Source organism: Podarcis filfolensis (genome assembly GCF_964270895.1).
Source record: "Podarcis filfolensis genome assembly, chromosome: 16".
Taxonomy (NCBI): Eukaryota; Metazoa; Chordata; class Lepidosauria; order Squamata; family Lacertidae; genus Podarcis; species Podarcis filfolensis.
This window is the reverse complement of record NC_139620.1, coordinates 37,980,475-38,003,443: the sequence shown is the minus strand read 5'-3', so window position 1 is coordinate 38,003,443 and position 22,969 is coordinate 37,980,475. Positions and strand designations below refer to the sequence as shown.

The 22,969-nt window shown below is 44.7% G+C and overlaps 1 protein-coding gene and 1 long non-coding RNA gene across 8 annotated transcripts in view; one reads left to right on the top strand and one right to left on the bottom strand.

The window, feature by feature from the left end:
• Nucleotides 1-16,827, bottom strand: part of PITPNM2 (phosphatidylinositol transfer protein membrane associated 2) — a 206,771-nt gene extending 189,944 nt beyond the window's left edge. For 6 of the 7 annotated variants that reach the window (XM_083589722.1, XM_083589729.1, XM_083589727.1 and 3 more), the window contains exon 1: nucleotides 16,497-16,821. The gene's annotated coding sequence lies outside the window, so the exon portion shown is untranslated. Of the gene's footprint in view, nucleotides 1-16,496 lie in introns of all 7 variants that reach the window. The other variant, XM_083589728.1, reaches the window with a different exon arrangement.
• The window catches only part of LOC310751447, a 120,777-nt gene that overhangs the window by 62,076 nt on the left and 35,732 nt on the right, over nucleotides 1-22,969 (top strand). The window lies entirely within an intron of this gene.

Below are 22,969 nucleotides of genomic sequence, written 5' to 3'. Positions count from 1 at the left end.
TTATGGTATTTTCACTAACATAACACATTTTTATAAGCAAAAATTTTATGAGCAAAATTCTCTTATGGTATTTTCACTAACATATGCCTTTAGTGAATGTTTCCCCCTAATTTTTGTGCACATTGTTTGGTTGGAGAGAGCAAATCTTGAAGGATAGTTGTGCTTCGGTTTGCATATTGGTTCAAGAAGTGTGACACGGACATTTTCTCATTAAAATGCAAACAAAATCAATTTTCTCCTGCATGTTTGGCCACAGATCTGAGAGAGGCTCAGGTGCCAGCCAAATCGTGGGGGCCTTATTGCTCTTTAACTATTAAGCAGCGTTTCCAGAGCAAGTCTTAACATCAGGGAGGAAAAGGCAGCTCGACTCCGGCCGTGGCAATACTTGGATCCCATTCAACAGCAGGTAATTGCCCACTATTTAGTTGAACAATTCTCACTATATAATTTATGAAGCCATTTCATTGGCGCCATTTGACTTTTCTGCTACAGATGACAAAATGTCCCAGTCAGTCTCTCTCGCGTGTTTGCCAAATTTTGAGTAGCTAAGGGACCTTTTTTATTTCTTTGCATTAATATGGTAGGCAAGCTTCATTAAGATACTTGAAAGCGTTCTTCGTTTAGAGTGGGCAAGTATGATTCACATCTCCGCAGTGGAACTCACCAACCGTAACTCTGTGAGAGTCACTGTTCTGGGCATCTCTCTTCTGAAGGAAGGCAAACCTGCTGCACCTCCATGCCAGGAGTGGTTGAAGGATCCAGTCCGACCCAAACCAGAGCCTGACTTGAGCCCAAGCCAGAGGTGTGTGCCAGCCTCATCTCAGCAACTTAGGCTCACAGGAGACTTTGAAGAATCAATGCATTTCTTACTGCCCATGCAACTGTTTCTTCACCCATAATGTTGGAATTGCTGCAGAGCCCAAATGGGAAGTAATTACATGGGGGGGGGGGGGAGCTGTTTTGTCCCAGGAAGATTAAGACAGATGCAACAGCAACACTGCCGGCTGATCTAAGAAAGCAGCGCTGCTCATGAGCGTAGACGTAAATCATCCAAGAAGCATGTGACTCACCAGCAGGCCTGAAGCCCAAAACCAGATTTTCCAATGATGACTAAACATTTTAAAAGGGGCATGGCTGTAAGCTGACCTGTGAGCTTGGCACAGCCTTAACACACAATACAAAGCCAAGTCCTCCCGTTACCCTTTGTTAAGGCCCATAATGGAATTAAAGGACCTTGTGACACATCCTGGGGTTTAAATGGTCTCCTAATGACTTGAATACCCTCCTCTCCAGTGCTTCCCAAATTAGCGTCCCGGGAAAGGAAGGCCAGCGAGGGTGGGGGCACAGATCAGCAAAGGATGCAATGCTGCAACCTGGCTGGGAGGACAAAATTAGGTTGGGGGGGGGGCAGGGACAGCACACAGTGGCAATCACAAATTATATTGGTTGCTCCCTTGCCTGCCAAATGGAACCCCCACTTCGAAATGGAATTCCAATTACTCAGATGTCGTCCTCGCCAAATGCACCAACCACTTTCCCTGGGACATCACTCCCTGCTCAAAACCAACAAAACAGCTTAGACTAGAAGAGGGCTGCAGCCAAAGAGGATCAAGATATTGGAGGTTCTTCGTGGAACGCACAGGCCTTCATTCACTTGTGGAAGCTTAAGCTTTTTAAAAATAAAAATGGCCCAAATGTGGGTGGTATAGATTTTGCATGGTTTCAAAGAAGATAGAGCAAAGAACCCAAACTGTGCCTGCATTAAATACTTATACTGATTTCTAATTGTATTTTCTGTTCCTTTTTTTCTCTTTTCTTTTTTACTGTATTACAATTCTGTGAAATTCAAATTGTAATACAATAAAATGCAATATAAGAAATAAAGGAAGCAAAGAAAACCAATTAAAAATCATACAGCATCTAGCACAGCACATGACAATTGCTACAAAAGGCAGAAAAATCAGTATCTGGTCCAACATGACCCTCAGTAATTTTCAGGTGGCCCATGGGGGAAAAGTTTAGAAACCACCAGGACAGAAAGATGTTTTTCTACTTCTTTTGTCTATGAGATAAACAGCAGTCAGAAGGAAGCACTTATCGGTTAACTGTTGAAACTCACTGCCACAAGATGTGGTGACTGGCCAATTAATGGAGAATTTGGCTATTATCTGCCATTGATTGTGAATGATAAATGGAACCTCCATCTTTATAAGTAGCACTGAATCAGTGTCCATAGAGGTTGACCGCTGTGAATTTCTCCCAGAATTACTAAACTGATTTGAGAAAGAATCTGTGTGAATGCATCTCCTGTACTTGCAAGTTCAAGGAAAACATTTCTTGGGCTCTTACGACAATCCAGCATGTTTCTTTGGCACATGCAAGTCACACAGTCTGCATGCACAGGGCTGGCTTCCTACAATGAACGCAGCAACAACAGCAGCTTCCTGGGGAGGCAGATAACCCGCTTTTTCTCCCAGGTTGCCTCCAGGGCCGACCACAGGATGTGCCCTGGAGGTCTACTGTCTGTTGACATGAATTCTTCCGGCAACGTCACAACCATTTCTGAGCACAGCTGTCCAAACATAACATGAGTTCAAAACTACAAAAGGGAGGTCATCACGCACCATGTTGCTCGATTTGATCTCCGGAATGCCCCCGCTCTGTGCAGCCTGGAGGCACCAGATCCAGACTGTACAAATCTAAAGCATATTGTCTCAGGACTCCCCATTTCCTCAAGTGGTGGGATGTTCCAAAGGCAGTCTTTTACAGGATCCATTCCCTTGCAAGAATGGAGGCTTACCATACTGGTCAATTTTAAAAATAAATATGCAGAATGGTGCACAGAGGAGTAAGACAAGCAAACATCCGAACAGGTAATGCTTGTCTTTATAGTACCATCAGTTCTCACAAAAGCAAACAAACTCAACTTCTGAATCTTCTGCTGGGTACATTCTCACCAGCAAGTGGTTTTTCTCCAGCTCAGAGCCAAGCAGGTGGATGTGCCCTGTACAAAACACCCAACAACCATTCAGGACAATTAGAAATACAAGACGACTATTGCTCCTTGGGGGTTTGATTCCATCACACACTGGAAAATTCAGGTTGTGCAATTATAGTTGAACGGCAGTGTTAGAAACTCAGACATATAAGCTAATTGCCAAATTGAACCTTAAACCTGGGTTACTGTCACCACAACAGAATGCCTGGGCGCCTTTCCCCCGCAATGGGATCTATTTTTATTTGTTTCATTTCTATACTACTTTATATTTTAAAGATAAAATCTCAAAGTCATTTACACCACATTAAAACATAAAATAAAACAATCCAGAGTAAAGCAAATTCAAGTTTCAAGGAAAATATTTCAGATCCTTCTCTATGTAACATTTTGTTTTTTCCTTATTTATTTATCTTCTTAATTTATATAGTTGCCCCATAGCAGAAGTACTCTAGGAAGCTAGTGTGGTGTAGCGATTAGAGTGTCAGACAGACTAGGACCTGGGAGATCAGGGTTCAAATCCCCACTCAGTCATGAAGCTCATTGGGTGACCTTGGGCCAGTCACAGTCTCTTAACCTACCTCACAGAGATTAACTGAGAAGGTGGGGTGAACCAGGTACTCCTTGAAGAAAAAGGTGGGATATAAATGCAATTAAATAAGCTCTTCTGCTTACCTGCTTAAGAAAGCTGGAGGGGCCAGCCAGATGGAGATGTCAGCTGTCAACCTGACATCCAGAGATCTCCACATGGTCACAATTGGACCCAAGCCAGTCGCAAAACGCGCCTGGCGCCTGCCTAATTTCAAAGGCTGTTGACTGGGAGTCATGGAATATATCCACTCCCCCCAAATCACAGGCTTTTTTCAATCAAGAAAATGTACTAAAAAGTGTAGAGTAACTCTTGCTTTGACATATCATCTAACCTCCCTGCAAACAGATCAGGATGAATGCTAAACACTGAAACAGCCAGAGACACATCAGTAAAGTTCATTAGCACATCAAGCTACACACAGAGATAGCCGACATTCCCTACACTTAATGTAACTCAACAACATTCTTCATTGCAATAACTGTATTTAAGCAGTCTGCTCAATTGGGTAAGCCAGATGTAGTAAATGGGGACAGGTTGGGCAGTTATAAAGGAACATGATGTTAGCAAAAGCCATTTCAATAAGGCACAGGAATGTTCCTAATACTAAAAGTTTAAAAGTTTCCCAGCAAGGGAAGCAAACTGAATTTCTCCCTCCCACCGTCAGCTCTCTATAAAAAGGATGGTTATAAACGAAGCTGTGGCTTCTGAAGAACTATTTTGCGGTATTGTTTCTTGTACAAAATGATTACTGGAAACTGGAGAGCAAACAATGCGACGCCCTGCTGGAGCGAGGAACAGAACAGCGGGTATGCACCATAACGCAGCCCAGAAAAGAGGTCATTTGCAGATACAGATATTGCAACCAGTTTACAAGGAGGAGAAAAGCACACACAGCCTCCTCTAAGGGCTTGATGGGTACACAGAGAGGGACCACGAGGGGTACTTGGCAATACTCTTTGCTGGAGAAAATTGTGTTCCTCCAGGCCAGCATGAGAGACAAAACATAAAATACAAAATAGGAACATAGAGAGTCTGTCTTATACCAAGTCAAACCATCTGGCTTAGTATTGTCTGCACTGGCTGGCAGCAGCTGTCCAGAGTCTCAGCCCCTGTCAGCACCACCTGCAGGCAAAAAGGGCTGCTCTCTGCGGAGTTCTCCTTGGTGGCTGCAATATCCCCCGTCCCCTGCAAAAAAAGCCCTTGGAAATGACATTGTGATGCCGTTGTGCACATTATTATTATTTAATTTATTAATTCGTTAATCTTCTTTCATATTAAGTCAGAAGGTAATTTACAAGCATAAAAGAAAAACAAAGGGAAAATCTCTCTTTCTCTCCAGTTGTGAAAGTTTGTTGAAGCAAACATATCTTAAATTCTTTCCATAAAGTATAAATTGTGGGTGCTCCTGGTGGCTTTTGAGAGGGGGGAAATTTGATCCTCAAACTTTCGGCAAATTAGGTTTCAAAATGCGGGGAAGGGGGGAGAGGATTTAAACTCCTATTTTTTTTAATAGCACTGCAAAACTTCATGTCAGTGTTGTCTGTCTGTCTATACCTGCTCATTTTCACCACCTCTGTGCACAGAAAACGGGAGGTTAACCCATAAAAAAATATATATCCAAAAGTAACAGCAAGTTAATACATTTATTAGAACTAGATAAATATTCACAAATAAGTGAGCAGATTTTTGAATTAACTGACACTTCATCAGACTAGAGAAAGGAACAGGTTATGAAGAAAAAAACTCAGAATGCAGTAACTTATAATGTATTTATTAGATTTCTTACCCACCCTTCACTGTAAGTTCCCAGGGCAGGTTAGAATAAAATATTAAAATTGTTTAAAACAATGTACAATCAGAGGATCGGAGTGAATCCTAAAAGTAAGAGGTGTGTTTTCACCAAAAAACGAAAGCTGTACAATGGAGATGCTGCTTCATTCTTCAGGTGAAGATGAGGAGATTTTACACAGACTAACAGAACGATCCCTGTGAATCTTTACTCAGAAATAACTCCCATAATGCTCGACAGGGCTTACTGTAAACGAAATGACTTAAATTTAAATGAAGAAGGCAAACCAGCGTGTGAAAAGTGGTGTTAGAAAAATTTGAAGCAAGGGAGAAATTGTTCCGTTAGTTCAATTAGACGTACAAATGTCCCATCATTTTGATGGCTTCCCCAGTCACAAGATGGCTAAAGCTCCATTTCCTAACCTGCCCACTCCCTATGAGACTTCCAAGCCCAACTTTCTTTTCCTCTCTTTTTTTTAAAGAACTTCTCCATGGTTGAATACTAAATTGCCCCAACTTTTCAGGCAGTTGCCAACGGCCTAAAATTAGGAAAACGACTAAGAACTCCCACATACCAGATGGCCAAAAAATCACAGCAAACGTTTCGGCTGTTAGATGCACAGCTTCAGTGAACACATGAAAACACACCATGAAAGAAAAACCCAAAATGAATCTGAAATTCGTGTGACACCAAAAAAAAAAGTTGTTGCTGTTCACAGGTGTGTGTGCAGCTCCACCTTGAAGGTAAGGGGGGAGGAGCGATTAGGACCCTTCAACTTTATGTAATATTTAAAAAGCAAAGACTGTTACATGAAGATCTGATAAGAAGTCTATTGCTCCGTTCTGAGTAATGGGGCTATGGAATTTTCCCTCCCGAAATGTTGAGGGTATGCAAAGTGGGGGCACACACTTGCACCATCCCACCCGCCTGATCTCCGCTCTCTGCCCATCCTCCCACTTCCCTCGCACCCTTGCCCACCTGCCACACGAAATCAGGGCGCTCTGGGATGAGAAACTGGGGCTGTCCCGCTTAAAATGGGGCGCTTGGCTGGTATGAATTTATCACAGTATTATCACGCCAACTAGAAAACTGAAGTTTTATAACATGCAGCACAGCATTCCTGAGCTGTTTTTGCCTGGGATGATCTTAACTGAGGAGCTGAAATTCATGGTGCTATTTTCATTTTGCTTATAATGCGTTTTATGGTTTTATGAAGACAAGTGTAGGGAAAGGGGATAAATTCCGCTCACATATTAATGCAAACCTACCTAATTCTCACTTCCTGAAACAATATGCAAACCAAAATGCAGCTTCGAAAATTGAACTTCTCTAAATTTTGGACTGTAGCTATCTAACCAAATGATGTAAACAAAAATGCAGATATGATGGGAAAGTATGCATATAAGTGAAAAGGCATACAAAAAGGCATTATGGCAGGGCAAATTGCACACAAAACTTTGCCAATTAAGCAAAGTTGCATTAAAAATGTGGGTATTATGAGAAATTTTCATTAAAATGCTGATTAATTTTCATGAGAAACACTTTAAATAATCAAAAACTGATGTACAAATATGGAGAATAAAACTTTAGTTTGGGGGGGGAAATAAGAAACTGAGAGAAACCGAAGTTGACATTTTTGCCCAACCCCAGCTGACTTTTCTTCAAATTCAAAATCCACAACGGGGCAATACCTTCACTGGGACCAACCAAAGTGTCAAAAGATAGTGGCAAGTTTTCAAGTTCTCCCGATCTTTTCATCAGGCAAGATGCTACACAGCAGGAATTGACGTGGGATGAGGAAAGAAGAAGCCAAGAAAGGACATTAGGTAGCAGGAAGATCACTTTAGACCCCATCATACCACTTTAATGGCTTTCCCCAAAGAATCCTGGGATCTGTAGTTTGCTAAGAGGCCCCCTTCCCCTCACAGAGCTACAATTCCCAGAGTTCCCTGGTAAGAAAGGTTGGCTGTTAAACAGCTCTGGCTGCAGACCTCTAAGACTCTGGGACAAAGAAGCAATGCTTCACCCTGATTTCTGAACACAGAAATACTGGCTGTTACCTAAATCAATCCCATATCTTAAACAACACAGCAGTTTGCTTGAGAGACCACCTTACGTCATGTATTCCCAGTAAATCGTTCATTTTGAGATATGACAGACACCCACTAGGCATACTTTCAAGGAACAACTGAAGGCATTTTTGTTTTGAAAACTTTTTTCAGCTGGATGAAAAGATCTCTGCCTTAGTTGTTCGTTTTGTATTGTTTTTAAACATCTCTTCAACAATTTTTTGCACTAGTTTAACTGTTTTTATATGTTTGTACACACATTTTCATAAATTATGAATTCATACAATCCATAAATTAATTATTAAAAAATAACTCACAGATTCTGGCTAGGCAAGGAACATAAATTTTAAAAACCCATGGGAGTCTATATTTCAGCAAAGGATTAGTTTTTAGGTGGTGTATCGCTAGTAAAGTACTGTATTACTTAGTGGTTAGAGGGGAGTTAATCTTAAAAAATGTGGTTATTATTATTATTATTATCATCTTCAAGTGGTAGGAAAAAATCAACAGAACTGCAAGATACAAATATTTAATCATTCACATGTATCTACAAAATATACAAATATTAAATCACCCACCTCTACGAATTGAAAAACTCCCATATTGCAGCACAGCCCAAAGCAGAAAGATAATAAACTGCTTATGAACAAATCTTAAGGCGTCCATGATAATGCAGATTAATTTGTTTAAAGCCTCGTTTCAACAAACCCTGGGCACTTAAATTGCCATCTACGTGATGCCTAACCTTAGGGTAATAAACCCACAATGTTTCCTGTAAATACAGCCTCAGCACCATGGCACACGTTCCAGGTTTTTCCTCTTCATTAAAGAGATCTGTTTCACAACACAGTTCTTAATTGTCAAACACAGGTAGAGGGGAGGGGAAAAACAAGTTGCCACTTAAAATAAGTTGTCATGAATGAACAGCTGTTGCTGGATGACATTCAAAACGTCCACAAAAGCAACCACGGACAACATTAGAGGAAGTGCTAAAGAATAGCAAAAATGTTTTTATTCCCAAATAAAAGTCTTACATACACATATATACATTCATTAAGGCATCAGCTGGCCATTTAATTTTAAAAGTTAGTTATGAAATCTTAAATAGAATTAGCATAGAATAAGCTAAAAGGACTCTCTTTCAACCTTTTTCAACGGCAAGGAATGCTAATAAGGTAAAATTTCAGTCCTTGAGGCTCAGTTGTTTGCTTTCACCCCACTGGATCTTCGCCCCTCCAGACACACAAGATTCTTAATCTTTGTTTCACACTCAGAATTTAAAAGTACAGTGGTACCTTGGGTTAAGAACTTAATTTGTTCTGGAGGTCCGTTCTTAACCTGAAACTGTTCTTAACCTGAGGTACCACTTTAGCTTAATGGGGCCTCCTGCTGCCACTGTGCTGCCGCCATGCAATTTCTGTTCTCATCCTGAAGCAAAGTTCTTAACCTGAAGCACTATTTCTGGGTTAGTGGAGTCTGTAACCTGAAGTGTCTGTAACCCGAGGTACTGTACTAAGGTTCATATGTGCCTGGAGCTTTACTAAAATATTGACTATGGTATATATTTTTGGAAAGCTGTTTGTTCTCTGTGAACTGGACACCTTAAGATATCCTAAGCAACTTTTGCATAATAGCTCCTGAGACCAAGGAGCAGGTTTTCGTCTATGTTTGGATACAACTGGATGCCATTTTGAATCAAGATGGTAGACTCACCCTTTCAAAACTGCACTGCTTTTAGCTGCTGATTTCAAAACTGCACTGGGTGGGGGGTGTTGTTGTTATTTTGGCTTCATAAAATCCCCAAGCAATGCTGGCAGAAGGCTGCTAGATGAATCAGAATTGGTATTCTCTAAATCTATCAGTTGCTGGGGGGCATTGCCAGAAGAGTGCCCTCGCCTTCAGGCTCTCCTTGTGGCCTTCGCAGGGCATCCCCTTGACCACTGCAGGAAACAAGATGCTGAACGAGACTGGCCTTCGCCCTGATCCAGGTGGGCTCTCCTTATGCTCTTAGCTCATATTAAACAACACCAGCAGAACTTCTGTATCTCTCCCAATACAAAGGCTTTTCAACAGATGTCTGTTCACACACTCAGTTGTGAATCATCGCTTGTGTCCTTGTAAACCTGCCCTTAGCTGGACTCGGGCCTCAACTCGGGGGTGGAGCGCATACTTTTTTTTGCATGCAGGTTCAATCACTGTCATCTCCAGGCAATAAAGCATGAGAGGGTGGGAGGTGGGGACCTCCCCCTTGAAGAGCCACTAGCAGTCTCAGTAGACAATACTATTTGTTATTTATTAAAGAGTGTTACTGTACTGCTTGTGGGATAATTGGCCTCATATAACCAGCATGCTTAAGTCGAATTAATGCATGAAGGGATTAAAACCATAGAGGAAGCTGCCCTGCCAGACTTAGCTATGTCACTTCCCCTCACCTTGGGAGGAAATAGGCACTCAAGTCTTGGCTTCATTCAGTCTACCTGAGAATTCGGTGTGTGAGGAGGTCTGGGATGGTTGCTCCAGCTCAGCTGCATGGCTTTAACCAGCCTCTTTTTTCAGACAAGAACAGAGTGTGAAATGAACATTCTCCTATACCAATAGTTTAGGAACTTGAACCATTTTGTAACCAAGCTACACTTTACAGCCTGTGCAACCATCTGTGAAATAGCTCAGTTGGTGGAGCAGGAGACTCTTAGTCTCAGGGTTGTGGGTTTGAGCCCCACGTTGGGCAAAGATTCCTGCATTGCAGGGGGTTGGACTAGATGACCCTCATGGTCCCTTCCAACTCTACAATTCTATGATTCTGTATGGAAAAGCACATGACTCTGACCTTTGGAGAGTTTGTAAGTACAGTGGTACCTCAGGTTAAGTACTTAATTTGTTCTGGAAGTCCGTTCTTAACCTGAAACTGTTCTTAACCTGAGGTACCACTTTAGCTAATGGGGCCTCCCGCTGCCGTGCGATTTCTGTTCTCATCCTGAAGCAAAGTTCTTAATCTGAGGTACTATTTCTGGGTTAGCGGAGTCTGTAACCTGAAGCGTATGTAACCCGAGGTATCACTGTAAACCATTCTTAAATTACCAGATGTATGGTATCTTTCTACGCTAGGGGAAGTGGGAAACTTTGGTAGGAACTTTAAAGGGCACAATTAAGGTTTAACAGACTATATGCACACGCTTTATTTGCTGCATGTTTTGTGATTTTGAATCTCTGCTGGAGTTCTCTCACCAAAGAGCACTTGCCCCAAACTTGGATCTTGGCATCCAGGAATTAATTGTTTTCCCCAACACTGCTTCCAGGACAGGGTTTACACACCACTCAAACACAACTTAATGTTTGATGTTTTATGATGTTTTATATAAGCTATAAGCTGCCAAGAGAAGCTGGGGAAAACCAGCCAGATGGGCAGGGTATAAATAATAAAATTATTATTATTATTAGCAGCCTTGGATGAGAAAAAACGATGGGTTGCGCATGAGGAAGACACATGACCCAATGATTCACTTATTCACAATGGTATCCCTCCCTTTTCTGGGCATAATGTGGGGCTTTATCATCACAAGAGCCCTGTGAGGCATGTCAGGCTGAGAAAAACGGGAGTGTGAGTTGCTCTACAGCACAATGTGAAACCCCAAAGTTGAGGTTGTATGGCCATCTGTCATGCAACCTCAGCATGCTTTAGCTGAGATTCCTGCATCGCAGGGGTTGGACTAGATGACCCTCAAGGTCCCGTCCAATTCTACAAGTCTTTGTTTCTATGAACTGGGAGGATTTCCTCAGTCTGACACTCTTATCTGACCCAAGTATGAAATTCCAAAAGAGCCCTACAGGTATCCCACACCTGCCAGAAAAGCCAAGGGCGCCAAGAAGAGCTGAAGTGGGCCCAGAAGTTATCATTAACACAAGAATTGGTGGCCAGTTACCCTGGGAGAGCGTCTCTTAGCAACTCATGAAGCCTCCTTTGTTTCCACTGCATAAATAAGAAAGGAGTCTTATAGGGGCAAACGAGTTTAGGAATAAACAAAAAGGGAAACAGCACTGGATCTATCAGTGCCTCACACTTCCCCTCAGGGCAAGGTTAAGAATCATGAATTTAGTGGAAAGAACCATAAAGTGAGCAGTATGCAACACAAAGGAGAAAATGAACAACAACAGAAATAAACCTGGAGTTATGCAACTCCATACAAAACAAGGAAAGAGACAAGACAGCCACTCGACTTTTTCTTACTTTGCTTCTCAGTTGTTCTTCAATGTGCAGCGCAGCAAACTTAAGACCCAGTTCACATATGACACTGGGCAAACCTGGGTTTGTAATCTTGAAAACACACTGTGCAGAGGGATACAAAAGTCACACACCACACATTTACAGCACACTTCTACCACTTTAACAGTAAGGGTTCCCCCGCAAAAAAGTCTGGGAACCACAGTTCTGCCAATTTCATTATTCCCAGTACCCTTAAACAAACTACAGTTCCCAAGACTCTTGTGGGGAAGGTATGTGCTTTAAATGTAAGGTGCAGATGTGACCATCCATGATTCACTATCGGCAGATGTTTGCAAAAGGTATGTTTGTCCCTAACTGATCTTTGCAGTTTGCATTTTCAATTATACATCTAAGGCATCTTTATGGCACAACCTTTTTAAAAAGGTTAACTGGGAATCAGGAAGTGCTGGGTTAATAAGCTGTCTTCAGCAGGATTCTTGGTCCATCTTGCTCAGTATTGCTGCTACTGGGCATACTATATATAATTAATACTGGTAAGGTCATTTCCCTTTATTCCCCTCTCTGACCCTGATTCTCTTACAACAGCACAGCACACCTTTAAAGCATATTCAAGCATGGGCATAGCCAGGGTTTTTGTTGCGGGGGGACACAGAGCCTCAATTAGATATGTATTTTTATTGACTGATTTGGGGGGGAGCTGCCCACCACCCCCTCTTGGCTACACCCATGTATTCAAAATACATTCTTTCCCTCAATTATTTCTGGGCATTGTAGTCTACTGCTCTGAGAGTTACAGTTCCCAGGAACCATCAACGAACGACAGTGCCCAGAATTCTTCGAGGAAAAGGATGTGCTTTGCACCTTGAACACATCATCTGTACCCAGTCCGTGTGGCAGCAGCAATCCAGGTTTCTGGCACGGAGCCCTACCTGAAGATGCTGGGACTGAATTAGGGACCTTCTGCCACAAAGATGCAGAGCTCTCCTCCTGTGGCCCTTTCGTTTCATTTCACAAAAAGCTAGTCTGATTTGTTGGATGAGTTTTTAGTTGGTTAACTGGTTAATTTGTCAGCTGGGGCCACATCCACAACTATGGCGCCACTTTAGACCGTCATGCCTTCTCCCCAAAGAATTCTGGGAGATGTAGTTTCTTAAAGGTGCTCAGAGTTTTTAGGAGACCCCTATTCCTCTCCTTGAGCTAAAATTTCTAGAAAGATATAACAGCCAATCCCTCTTCACAGGGAGCTCTGGGAATTGTAGCTCTGTGACGGGTCTCCTCTCGGCACTCTTAGCAAAGTGCAGCTCCCAGGATTCTTTGGGGGGAGCCATTTCTGTTTAAAGTGCTTTCAATATATGGCGTCAATGTGGTCTAAATCTAGAATGTTGTTCTATTACAGACTTCACAACTCCCACCAGCCCCAGCCAGTACTACTTGTGGGGCTGAGGGGGTTGTGGGGGGAGGAAGTTAAGGCTTTTCTTTTTAAAGAACCCTTTTGAGCCCTCCTCAATATTTTAGCTACTATGCTAGCTTTGGTGTTTCCTACTGTTCATTTATAAAGCTTTAATGTTTTCAGTGTATGCTAGAATGATCTCCTTAGAGAGGAACGGCAGTATATAAATGATTTTAAAATAAAGAAACGAACTGTAAATCACACCCACACCATAAATTTAAAGCAGATATAATGCTGCTTAAAGCACATAGCTTCCCCCAAGGAATCCTGGGAGTTGTAGTTTGCTCCCCAAAGAGCAACAATTCCTGGCTATGTGACAGCATCATCCACTCCACCTGAAGCACACTCCCCCCCGCAAAGAATTATGTACACCACAGTTTGTTCAGCGTTGCTGGGAATTGGGAACTCTGTGAGGGCTAAACAACAGTGCCCAGAATCCTTTGAGGGAAAGAATGTGCTTTAAATGCATAGTGTGGGCACAGCCTCAGCGTGTCCATTCTGCACCTAAGACCATCCTACAGAAACCAGGGTCCATTTCACTCACATACATCACTCAGTTACCAAATGCCTAGTGGCTCATGCTTGAATTAGTTCCACTGTGAAAGGCCTCTGGGCCTCATTTTGTGCGCCTCCCAATATTCCATCAGAGTTCCTTCCTTCCTGTTAATTTCCTCTTCATTTTTACCAGCTTCTTAAAGTTTCCCCCAGCTGTCTGAGAACAAACTGGCAGGCTTCTGCACACATACTCTGTGTGTGTGTATATAGATCACCAACAGTGTGGCGTAGGGGCTAGACCGCTGCACTATAACCTAGCAGACCTACTTCATAAGGTTGTTGTTTCTCAGACTTGGGTCTCCAGCTGTTGTTGGACTACAACTCCCATCATCCCTGACCGCTGGTCACACTAGCTAGGGATTGATGGGAGTTGTAGTCCAACAACAGCTGGAGACCCCAGTCTGAGAAATAATAAAAATGAGGAGGAAGAAAACCACATACACTAACTAGAGCTCCTGGGAGAAAAGGTGGGATATAACTATAATAAATAACAATCTAATAAAGTCAGAAAGGGATTGCTTTCACTTGCTTTCCAAAACAGTAGCAATATTAGTCTATTGTACTACAAAAAAATCCTCAGGATACGTCAGAGCAACCCCATCAAACTAGACTAGACAGGGCTTCCTACTAAAATAGACCTGAATAAAATCCTGAGCTGGACATAGTGAAGATTAAAGCAGGCAGTTTTCGTTCAGTACCAGCTAATCTAGGACACTTTTGCTGCTGGCTCCACCCATCATCAGCTTTGGCTCCACCCACTGCCACCAAGAGAATGTGGCCCTCATCTGCTGCAGTTTAATACGTCAAGCATGGTTTTGATCTACTGTATGGGACGCGGCGGGGTGAGCTCCCGTTGCTCGGTCCCAGCGCCTGCCAACCTAGCAGTTCGAAAGCACCCCCGGGTGCAAGTAGATGAATAGGGACCGCTTACTAGCGGGAAGGTAAACGGCGTTTCCGTGTGCGGCTCTGGCTCGCCAGAGCAGCTTTGTCACGCTGGCCACGTGACCCGGAAGTGTTGCGGACAGCGCTGGCTCCCGGCCTATAGAGTGAGATGAGCGCACAACCCTAGAGTCTGTCAAGACTGCCCCGTACGGACAGGGGTACATTTACCTTTTTATGGGATGCGGGTGGCGCTGTGGGTTAAACCACAGAGCCTAGGACTTGCCGATCAGAAGGTCAGTGGTTCAAATCCCCACGACGGGGTGATCTCCCGTTGCTCGGTCCCTGCTCCTGCCAACCTAGCAGTTCGAAAGCACGTCAAAGTGCAAGTAGATAAATAGGTACCGCTCCAGCGGGAAGGTAAACGTGTTTCCATGCGCTGCTCTGGTTCGCCAGAAGTGGCTTAGTCATGCTGGCCACATGACTCAGAAGCTGTACGCCGGCTCCCTTGGCCATTAAAGCGAGATGAGTGCCACAACCCCAGAGTCGGCCACGACTGGACCTAATGGTCAGGGGTCCCTTTACCTTTACAGTGGTTCATTCACATGCAAGGCCAGAACTCAAGAGGCCAGAGCATCTGCTTACATTCCAGGTTCAACCCCTGGAAACTACGGTTAAAATCCCAAGAAGAAGGGATGGAAATGACCCTTCTTTGACTGAGCAGCTGGCCTGGCAGGAGATGGCTTCCTATGCATGGCCAGCCCACCTATGAGGCAAGCTGAGGTAGCTGCCTCAAGCAGCAAAATGCAGAGAGACTGCACATTCCAACGTGGATCTTTATTCAGGGCCAGCCTCCCCATGAGGCAAGGTGAGGTGACCCCCTCATTTTGCAGGGTCCACAAAGGCAGCAGATCCCAATGTAGATCTTTCTTTCGCTCTTATTCCTGATGTAGATTTTCCCTCATTCCTTCTTACCTGGTGGGTAGGGGGTGCCATTTTGGGGTCTGCCTCTGGTGCCAAAGGGGCACATATTGGTTGCTAGATAGGGAAAAATTCAGCTCACCTAAACCGCACTAAGGGGTTGCGGGTGGCGCTGTGGGTTAAACCACAGAGCCTAGGACCTGCCAATCAGAAGGTCGGCGGTTCGAATCCCCACGACGGGGTGAGCTCCTGTGGCTCAGTCCCACCTCCTGCCAACCTAGCAGTCTGAAAGCACGTCAAAGTGCAAGTAGATAAATAGGTACCGCTCCGGCGGGAAGGTAAACGCCGTTTCCGTGTGCTGCTCTGGTTCGCCAGAAGCGGCTTAGTCATGCTGGCCATATGACCCGGAAGCTGTACGCCGGCTCCCTCGGCCAATAAAGCGAGATGAGCGCCACAACCCCAGAGTCATCTGCGACTGGACCTAATGGTCCGGGGTCCCTTTACCTTTAAACCCCACTAAAGATGGATTTGTGCTTCTTTCATTTTTCTATCCCAGGGTCCTTGGAACTCCCTGCCACAAAAACTCAAGTTCCTCCACATGACCCTTTCCTGCTGCCAGCCATTCCCGCAGCTACATCCTATTGGATTCCGGGAAAGAAACCCTGGATTCACCCGGGGATTCCCTTTCTGGTTTCCCGCGGCGCACCTGGCACGGGCGAAGCGGCCAAACACGACCGAGGCAGCTGGACGGGGCTCCAGCTCCTGCGCGCCGCTGCCACGAAACCCTTTTTCGAAGCTTTTCCGAGGCACCGCAAGGCGCCCCGTGGGCGGGCTGGGTCCCCCCCCCCACCACCTGGTCTTCTTTTCCTTTCCAGCGTCACGTGAGAACGCTCCTCCTCCACGTGAGCAGCGGGCGCGTGTCTTCCCTCCCCCGCCCTCGCTTCGGGAAAAGAAAGAGGGGGTCCTCGGCGCCCCGTCCCCCCGTCCAGCCGCCGGCCCAGCCCTCCTCCGGGCGCCCCCTCACCTCGGCGCCGGGGCATCGCGTCCTTCACCTTCCCGCCCGGCCTGCTCTGCCTTCCCGGGCGGCGCACCAGCCGGCTGCCGGCTCCCTCCGGGGCGCGCGGCTCGGGCCGGCAGGCTCCCTCTCTATCCGGCGGGGGAGAGCTCCATGCAAAGAGCCGCCTTTCTCCTCCGGCTGCCGCGCGGCTCGGGCTGGCAGCGGGGCGCCTGGTGGCCCTCCTGCTCCTCCTCCTCCTGCTCCTGCTCCTGCTCCGGGGCGGCAAGAGCAGCAGGGAGCGCGCTGACAGCTCCGGCGCGGCTGCTACTTCCTTCTCCTTTGCGCACATTCCCGCACTGGGCGCCGCGGGGCTGCGGGGAAGAGAGCGGCGCGCGCGCGCCCCTTGCCGGCCGGCCGGCCTCTCGGCAAAGGGAGCCCTACGGTGGTACGAAAACAAAAGACATGCATATTAGTATTTTATTTGAATTATAGGCAAAACCGTGGGCAGTGCAATGGATGCAACGCATCGGAAGGAATCCTTTTCTATGTGCAGTGCATTTGGCAAAGTTTTTATTGTTAAAACTGCTCATCTTAAATCAATTGTGCAGTTAACAATTCCTCACTGCATTGGAAAAGTTAAAAACCACAAAAAGCAAAGCAAACCAGAACACTGTTATAGGCCAGACAGTGTGTTAGAACTAAATCAGAAACATCAAGGATATCTGATTGTACAACAGTTGAATGTTAGCTGTTGGTTTTGCTGTTTTCCTTCTTTTAATTTTGTTTGTAAACTAACATACAAGCACTGACCGTAGATGATGAACCCTAAGTGGTGAAGATGCCACAGTAAACCTAATGTGTCACCTTGTCATCTGTGAATGACACCAGGCTGTACATTTGCATTACCTGTTCTATCTGTACTTAATAAAACCCAAAATGAACAAACCAGAGCACTAACCATTAAGCAGGAGGGGCTGCAATCCTACCCCCGTACCCACTTATGCCCAGATCACTACAGTGGTACCTCAGGTTACATACGCTTCAGGTTACATACCCCGCTAACCCAGAAATAGTGCTTCAGGTTAAGAACTGTGCTTCAGGTTGAGAACAGAAATTGGGCTCTGGTAGCATGGCAGCAGCAGGAGGCCCCATTAGCTAAAGTGGTGCTTCAGGTTAAGAACAGTTTCAGGTTAAGTACAGACCTCCGGAACGAATTAAGTACTTAACCCGAGGTACCACTGTATGTTGGTGGCGGGGGGGGGGGTAGGAGTGGTTCTTCCTGATTTCTAATTCGTCCTGTACGCTTTGCCATCTCAGTGTAGTTCATCATTTTTTGTTTGCCACTCTTCTTTGGTTGGAATTGTACCATTTTCATTAAGTTTGAAACCTGCTACCTCTCCGAATTCATAAAATTGTTCTAAAACCCAAGGTACGGATATCACCACTTCAACAGCAAATGCCTTGAGCATATATGCTCTCTGCCCCCATAGCAAATTCAGTTGTAAGGCGCCCAATTTTAGTGCAGCAAGAAAGAGCATGAAGACATTGCAACCCAGTTTATCACCTTCTCCTCATTCTTCCCTGGGATAAAAAGCCTATGCAAGCTGCTGGTCTCCTGTTGCTGGTATTCTAAACTCTATCCCCTTGTTTGTAAGGAATAGGAGAATGAGGTGGTGGTAAAAATTCTCCTTATCTTTAAAAAAAAAAAAGGGAAATGATATACAACGAATTGAAGAAAATGTTCCATTTAACATTTGTTTAAAAACCTGAAGCATTTTTGTTAGGGATTGTAGGGAAAGACCTGACAAAAAAGTTGAAAAACATCTTCATGTATGCGACAACAGCCACGAGAATTCTAATAGCACAAGGATGGAAGACTGAAGAAACCCCAACTAAAGAATCATGGCAAGAAAAATTGATGGACTATGCAGAACTGGCAGAACTGACATATACCGTATTTTTCGCCCCATAGGGGGCACCGGCCCATAGGGCTCACCTAGTTTTTTGGGAGGGAAATAAAAGGGGAAAAAATATTTCCCCCCCCCCAGGCGCAGGGCTGGAGCGGGGGAAGCCCGAGCTTCCCCCAATCCCAGCCCCCAGAACAGACTGCTATCTGCAAGCCGTGGAGCTCAGCGCGCCCCAGGCTTCTGGGTGCAGGCAGCTCTCCGCAAGCCGTGGGAGAGCTGCGCGAAGTCGCGCAGCTCTCCCACGGCTTGCGGACAGCTTCCTGAAGCCTGGAGAGCGAGAGGGGTCGGTGCGCACCGACCCCTCTCGCTCTCCAGGCTTCAGCGAAAGCCTGCATTCGCCCCATAGGACGCACACACATTTCCCCTTCATTTTTGGAGGGGAAAAAGTGCGTCCTATAAGGCGAAAAATATGGTAAGCTACTGGACAAGGATAACTGTGATTTTAAAGATGAATGGGAACCCTTTACAAAGTATTTGAAGACGCAAGAAAGCGAACTGGACTCCTTGACTGGCTTTGAATAAACATTCACAAACTTTTTGTTGATAATAATCAGCTAAATAGTTTGAGGATCTATACAACTTTGTAACATGCAGAAAACAGCATTCTTAGAGAAACCAAAGACTGGAACTGAGGGAAGTCGGGGGGTGGGGGGTGGGGTTGTGTGGGAGGGTGGGGGGAGGGAGGAAAAATGGGGGGAAATAAGGATGATATGTTTCTGGATAATATGTTTTGTTTTAATTTTGAATAATAATTTTTAAAAATATATTATCTTTCTTTGGACAAGGGAATGAATGGCACCAGCTCTCTTTCCCCTGTGCTCATGTGCAGCTGTTGTGAGGCCAGAGAGAACCCGGCTCATTGGGTAGGAAGGAGGCAGGTCTCTGATTCAATAAGACTAGAGGTGCATCCCTTCTGAGGGAGAGAGGCATTTCTCTTTATTTCTGATTTCCCCCAATATTTCACTAACAGGGTCACTTGATCCTGGGATTAAGTTTCCAGTTAAGAAGCCAAACCAGCCTTCAAAGACAAAGTTTGGGAAACAGCCCTTAAAATCTTCCAGCATCCTGTACCTAATGAAAAGCTTATCACTACCACTTTTCTTGCTGCTTTTGAAGTGTCTGTGTGGTGCAGTAATTAGAGAAGGAAAACCCCCCCATCACCTATCAGACTACAAAATTGTGTGACATATGTGTGGTGCGACACACCACCGCTGTCATGGTGAGATCAAATGTCGGAGAAGCTTCCCGTCCTTCTCACACCACAGTAAAATGATTTTTAAAGGGGGGGCACCGATGAATCTCCTTGCCATGGGTGCAAGGGAGCCTAAGCACTCCTCTGGCTGCAGATAGCTAGGTAGCTCAGGGCTCCAGTCTGTTAAAAACTTCTGTCGTAATCTATTAACCTATCTGCCTGCGGACTGCCTCGCCAGAGTGGTGCATGCTCTGGTTATCTCCCGCTTGGACTACTGCAATGCCCTCTACGTGGGGCTACCTTTGAAGGTGACCCGGAAACTACAACTAATCCAGAACGTGGCAGCTAGACTGGTGACTGGGAGCGGCCGCCGAGACCACATAACACCAGTCTTAAAAGACCTACATTGCCTCCCAGTACATTTCCGAGCACAATTCAAAGTGTTGGTGCTGACCTTTAAAGCCCTAAACGGCCTCGGTCCAGTATACCTGAAGGAGCGTCTCCACCCCCATCGTTCAGCCCGGGCACTGAGATCCAGCTCCGAGGGCCTTCTGGCAGTTCCCTCACTGCGAGAAGCCAAGTTACAGGGAACCAGGCAGAGGGCCTTCTTGGTAGTGGCACCCGCCCTGTGGAACGCCCTCCCACCAGATGTCAAAGAGAACAACAACTACAAGACTTTTAGAAGACATCTGAAGGCAGCCCTGTTTAGGGAAGCTTTTAATGTTTGATGTATTAGAGTATTTTAATTTTTTTTTTTTGGAAGCTGCCCAGAGTGGCTGGGGAAGCCCAGCCAGATGGGCGGGGTACAAATAAATTAGTAGTAGTAGTAGTAGTAGTAGTAGTAGTAGTAGTAGTCTTCCAACTAGCATCTCTTGGTGGGTTCCATTGCAATTATAAGAGACCAAGGTAGGCGTTCATGGGGAGTTCTGGCACCTCTTTTTCCAGAAAAATAGCACTGCTTCTGTGGGTCTTTGCAGTAACAATGTAAAACAACGGCCCCTATGGAAATGATTGCGATTGCTGTTGCCGTTTCTCAGAATGCACTGGCTATTGATCAGATGCGGCAGATTTACATTTCTCAACCATACTGAGATTTTTAAATTGGTGATTAGACCTGTTGCAGAAACTTCTGTGGGCGTGTGTGTGTGTGTGTGTAGGAGGCCTTTTATGTGCCCCTAGCACTTTGAGAACACAGACCCAAAATATTTTGAAACTTTTAAAAATGGATAATTTGTCATAGTGTCCATTCCAATACTGAACTTGCTGAATCACAGAGATTTAATTTGTCTAATAAATGGTGATGTGTTTTAGAATACAGATTCCCATAAATGGGAAGACATGTTTTAAGAATTGCTCAGGCAGAGTTTACCATTAAGCCATCAGGTTGGCTTCGGGTTCGTATGGCAGAGCCTGCCAGGGCCTTGTGAGCCACTCAGTCCTCAAGCTAATTCAGACAACTCAGCTGCTGGGCAAAAAGGAAAGAAAATGCAACGGGTACATTGAGGCCCTGCCACCCAATCATCCGCACAGCCTGGAAACACGTCGGTGGGTGAAAATTGGACTCAAGGAACAGCACAAAAGGTTTCCAGAAGTCTGGTCCAGTTAATTAACACGCCAAACTGGATTTCTCAGGGGATAATGTAGCGAATTAGAGAAAATGCAAAAGGGCAGCTTAGAGAGGACATCAGCTGCTGGGTGGTTTGGGGTAGAGTGGATGATCCTTTTCATTTCTTTTATTTTTTAAAACTTAGTGTGAAGTGAGGTCTTGTCCAGGCAAGTTAATTTATTTGTTTGCTTTGTTGTGTTTGCAAAATGTTGGCATTTGCTGTGATCGATCAGCCCCTCGGAGATTGCTTTATAACCACAAGGGCTTCTGGGTAGAGAGTGCGACTTTATTCCAGAAGCCATTTAGGAAGTGAGGCTTAATTCTGGAGTTGGGCTGCACCAGGGCATGGCTTCCAAAATTGTAACCAGTTTTGTGTAGTGGTTAGAGCATTGGACTAGGGACCTGAGAGAGCTGGGTTCAGCCATGAAGCTCACTGGGTCACCCAACCTCCTCGCGAGCCATGAGGACTTTCCAGCTCTCTCCCGTCGTTTCAGGTGAGAGTTGAATTATTCATTTGCCAGCGCCACATGTATAGGGCAGTCATGCGCAAGTGGGGAGATGCCTGTACTTAAACCTAGATTAGTTTTTTTTAAAATAAAATAAAATAAATAAATACTGAATTTATTATGTGTTTGTTAAATGGTTTGATTTTTGTCATTTTTTAATTTACTTACATGTATGCTGCATATTTGTTTTGGGAGGGGGGTGGCTTAACCCTTTGTTCCCCCCATGCTTGTCCCACTATCTAAATTCAAATAAAAAGCTTTCATTGATAGTCATGTGAACTTTTATGCCATCACAAATAACAGGTGTGGGTTCCTGATCTGGATAAGGAAACAAAAGCATAAAAGCCTTTATTCTCCTGACATGTCGGGTCCCAGTTTGGATCCCTCTATACCTATTTCATAAAAAAATATATTATTTTTTTTAAAGCCATGCAAGCAATTGCTAAGTGAGGGAATGGCAATTTGTCTAACTTGACCTTCAGAGCGTAGCCCTCAGGAAAGTTGTTGTTTGACTTTCTCCTCAGCTACAGGCAGTTTATTGTGGACATTAAAATCAAAACAGAATTTGTTTCACAAAGGTGTCCTGTTATTTCCAGGTTTTTGTTTTTGTTTACATTCCATCACACACACGAAGGGTAACAGGTTTAAAACCTGGAATATTTATTCCTTATTTTAATTAGCATAGACTGTGCTTGTCATATGATTTGCCAGGGACAAGCGCTCAGTCCCTTCGTCTGCCTATGTGCAAGGCCTGAGCAGAACCAAGTGGAGAGTATACATCAGCTGGTGTGAAACCCCTAGGAGATTTTGTGACTAAGCTTCTTGAATTACTGGAATAAAAGGCAAAGAGTTTGCTACAAGGAGTGTGTGATGGAGGTAAATTTAGGCCCGGAATGACGGGAAGGGAGAGGTAATGGAAACTGGTATCTGAAATTGGAAAGCAGTGGGCATATCCATTACCCAAAGAAGATTAGTTTGGCTGCAGAACTGAGGGAATGAGGCCACAATAAAAACAAGATGACAAGGAATGGAGACCAATCCAGAGAGAGATTCCTCAGAGACAAAGGTTTCTGAAATGGAATTTTAATAGCACAACAGAAATCAGGGCAGGGCTGGCCATTATGTGCTGACTTCCCCATGCCTGCCAACTGGAATTCATGCAATTGTGCTTTTCTCTAATAACATATCTTTGCTATCGGCCTGTTGCATTGTGTGTGTCTGGTTGTCTT